This window comes from Ictidomys tridecemlineatus, chromosome 6 (genome assembly GCF_052094955.1).
Source record: "Ictidomys tridecemlineatus isolate mIctTri1 chromosome 6, mIctTri1.hap1, whole genome shotgun sequence".
NCBI lineage: Eukaryota > Metazoa > Chordata > Mammalia > Rodentia > Sciuridae > Ictidomys > Ictidomys tridecemlineatus.
Genome location: NC_135482.1, coordinates 123462742 through 123467002, shown reverse-complemented (window position 1 = coordinate 123467002; position 4261 = coordinate 123462742). Strand labels below are relative to the sequence as shown.

Sequence of the window (4261 nt, the reverse complement as noted above, 5' to 3'; positions counted from 1 at the left end):
CTAAAAATTGAACCCAGTGCCTCACACATGCTAGGCAAGTGCTATACCACTGAACCACAAACCCAGCCCTCTTGCTGAAATCTTGGTTTTGGTCTCCAAGCCTCCAGCACTGTGACAAAATAAATTTTTGTTGTTTAAGCCACTCAGTTTGTGGTGTGTGTGTGTGTGTGTGTGTGTGTGTGTGTGTGTGTGTGTGTGTTGCTGTGGTTGGAACACAGGACCTAGCCCAAGACTCAGATGCATTACAATGGAAGCCCTAAAAGACAATGCAGGAGCCAATAAAAGTCTTCAGGCAGAAGACTGCTTTTTTTTTTTTTTTTTTTTTTTAGGAAAGTAACACTATAAGGATAGAGTGCCTTGGAGGCACACAGATTAGGATGATAGAGCAGGTACAGAAAATAAAGTCAAACGTGTAAAAAAGATATTGTGAGATTGGATCAAAGAAATAGTGGAAACATAGAAGGAAGGCTTAGTTCAGGGGAAAAAAAAAAGTTTTGAGGAAAACTCCATAGGATTTGACTCCTGATTGACTTGGCAGAGGGAAAAGACATATATATATATATATATATATATATATATATATATGTTAAAGCTGAGAAATTAAGCAAGGTGTCAAAACTATGCCTACCAATAATACTCCAAATAAATGATTAAAATTAGAATAGTGTGAATATGGGTACAAATCAGTGGTAGTGGTAGTGGTAGTGATTGCCTACGATGCACAAGGCCCTGAATTCAATCCCTATCACTGCAAAATAAAACAAAATTAGAATAGAGACAGCTGAGGCCTATAAGAGTGAAGAGAGGTAAAATGAGTCAAATCACAGTAGTGTGATTTTGAATAAATCTAGATTATGAAAATCCTTGTCTCAATAAACATTTGTTTTTAAAGTCAGGCACAATGGCATAGGCCTATAATCTCAGCACCTTGGGAAGCTGAGGCAGGAGGATTACAAATTCAAAATCAAATTTAGCAATTTAGCAAGGCCCTAAACAACTTAGCAAGACCCTATCTCAAAATAAAAAATAAAAAGGGCTAGGGATTCGGATCGGTGTTAAGTGCCCTTGAGTTCCAACACTGGTACAAAAAAATATATATTTTGTGTGTGTGTGTGTGTGTGTGTGTGTGTGAGTGTTTATGTGTATGATAAACCACCATATTTTTCAAAAACAGTTTCATAAATGGAATGTCATAGTTTTACATTTGCAATTCTTTTTTAGTAGAAAACTGCAGGGCTGTCATATTGGTTTCTGTATTCAATCAGTAACAAATATTATTTGCTTTATATGAAGAAAATTACATAAGTGTATATAAATATATATTATTTTTCTTTAAAAAGGAGTATTTTAATAGCCTTGTCATATTATTATGGCTATTCTCTGATACTGCACCAAAAATATGACAAGTGGTATTTTCTTAAATATTAGCTGCAAGTAGAATCTGAAATCATATTCATGAACTTTTTATTTTGTTTACATCAAAATTCATTGGTTTAAGCTTGTGGTTTGAATTCATTTTTACCCTGGCATGAATTTGAAACATCTGAAATTATGGATTCATTGAATGATACAATTTTCCAAAATGCTGTCACTTCATTGTATAATAACATATAAAATTACATTTGTTAATGTCATCATTGAGCTCACCAGAAAATTCTTGAAGTTTTAGGAAACTATAAAGTTCAAAACAAAATATAAAAAGGGCTGGGGATGTAGCTCAGTGTAGAGCATTCCAAGGTTTAGTCCCCAATACTGCCAAAAAACCAAAAAAAGTTCCATTTGCAATTCAAACAATCACATGGGTAATTTCCTCAAAACAATCATCATACTTTGGAACTCAGCAGAAGTTCTCCATGTCTATTTCCCATTTGGTATGGTTTGAGTTCATCTTCCAAAGTTCATGTGTTAGAAATTTAATCCCCAATGCAATAGTGTTGAGAGGTGGGACTATTAGGGGATGATTAGGTCATGATGTTTCTGTCTTCATGCATAGATTAACGCTGTTATTAATTATAGTGGGTTAATTATAGTGGGAGTAATTTTTGTTACTATAGTACAACATATATTTCAAATGGACAAAAAAAATAGTATGATTTATAGCATCTTAAGACACATTGCCTTTGAATGGGAGCTTCCTTTCTATTACTTTCAGATCTACAACAGGTATCTAGAAAATTTGCTACTGTAGAAATGAAGGCTACTTTAATTGAATGTGAGGAGGGCCTGTATTTTTTTTAATTAGTTGCTATAACACTGTTCTTCTGGTGGTTGAGAGAGTTTCATATTTTCTTTAGACATCATTAAGCCCAGCAGTTCTTACAGAATAACTTTGAAGCTACATGAATTCTGTCATTTTTCTAGCACTGATATGGCTCTTGGGTTCACCACTTCATTAGGACTGTTAATTCTATTCATATTAATTTTTGTTACAAATCTTATAAAGGAGGGGGGTGCTTCTGGGTATTTAGGTACACATTCTATTTTAAGGCTGTATATTAGGTTTTCATAAATTGTCTGTGCCCATGGTGGCTGCCATATTCCTTTGCTATGGCTCAAAGTCCTGCAGGAATATATTCTTGACAAAAAGGGTGAGTTTGACCCAATTCTCATTCATTCTTGCTCTTTCTTGTCCTTTCTTGTATTCTGCCATGGGATGACATAGTTCAAAGGCTCTTTGCAAGATGCCATCATCATACCTTTGGACTTCAAAGCCTCCAGAACTAGGTGCTAAATAAATATTTGTTCTTTATAAATATCTTAGTTTTACTGGGCAAGGTGGGGCACATCTTGGGAGGTTTAGGAAGAAGAATTGCAAATTCAAGGTCAGTCTCAGCAATTTAGCAAGGCCCTACGCAATCTAGGGAAACAAAAAAAGCTGGGGATTGAATTTGGGTCATAGCTCAGTGGTAGAGTGTTTGCCTAGCATATGTGAGGCACTGGGTTCAATTCTCAAAACAACATATAAATAAATAAAATAAGGGTCCATTAACGACTAAAAATATATTTTTTAAAAAAGGGCGGGGGAGGGTTGGGGATATGGCTCAGTTGGTATAGTGCTTGCCTTGCATGCATTAAGGCCATGGGTTCAATTCCCAGCACCAGCAAAAAAAAATAAATAAAAATAATAATTAATTAAAAGATTTGTGGCAGGGGATCGGTGTTGGGGATGTAGCTCAGTGGTAGAGCGCCCCTGTGTTCAATCCATAGTACTGCAACATACAACCGATAACAAAAACCTCATCTGGCTGGGCGCAGTAGTGCATGACTGTAATTCCATCAACTCACAAGTGTGAGGCCAGCCTCAGCAACTGTCTCAAAAAAAAAAAAAAAAAAAAAAAAAGGGCTGGGAATGTGGCCCAGTAGTAAAGTGTCCCTGGATTCATACCCTGTATCCCTCCAAAAAAGAAAATATGACACTTGTGATACTTTGTGTCATAAAATGGTATCTTAGCCTATTTACTGCTATAACAGAAAACAGAGTATCCAAGACTAGGGGTGTTTGTTTTAGAGGGACAGGGTATTGGGGATTGAACCCAGGAGTGCTTAACCACTGAGTCACACATAGGCAGCTTTTTTTTTTTTTTTTGAGACAGGGTCTCACTAAATTGCTGAGACTGGCCTCACACTTGCAATCCTCCTACCTCAGCCTCCTAAACCACTGGGATTACAGGAGTGTATTGCCCCATCTGGCGCAAAACAGATTTTACCATTAGAAGTAACTACATTGTTGAAGTATTAGCATGATTAAAGTGAAGATTCTTTTATTTGATGCCCTTCCATATATTCTTCATCTTCAAGCCTTTTTTCTTTCTTTTTTTTTTTTCAGTACTGGTGATTGAACCCAGGACCTAGCACATGCAAGGTCAAGTGCTTTACCACTGTCCTATATCCCCCAAACTTTTAAAAAATGTTTTATTTTGAAATGGGGTCTGTCTAAATTGACCAGACTCACCTAGAACTGGAAGTCCTGCTTCAGGCTCCAGAGAAACTGGGATTACAGGTGAGTGCCACCATGCCCCACCTCACCTTCAGGCTTTTTTTTTTTTTCCTTGTGGTACTGGGGATTGAACCTAGAGCCTTATGCATGATAGGCAAGCACTGTACCAACTGAGCTATATCCCCAGTCCTAACCTTCAACCCGTTTGCAAACATCAGCCAGATAGTATAAAACCAGAATCAGTAGTAATTAACAAAGGTTATTTTGTAAGAAATATGAAGATTACAGAACTATGGATCACTTTCCTTTTATATACCTCCATAA

General features: G+C 36.5%; 1 pseudogene; it reads right to left on the bottom strand.

Annotated features, from left to right (window-relative positions):
• Nucleotides 1-1793: 1793 nt before the first annotated feature.
• Nucleotides 1794-2887, bottom strand: LOC120888412 (ubiquitin-conjugating enzyme E2 variant 1 pseudogene; annotated as a pseudogene).
• Between the last annotated feature and the right edge of the window lie 1374 nt (nucleotides 2888-4261).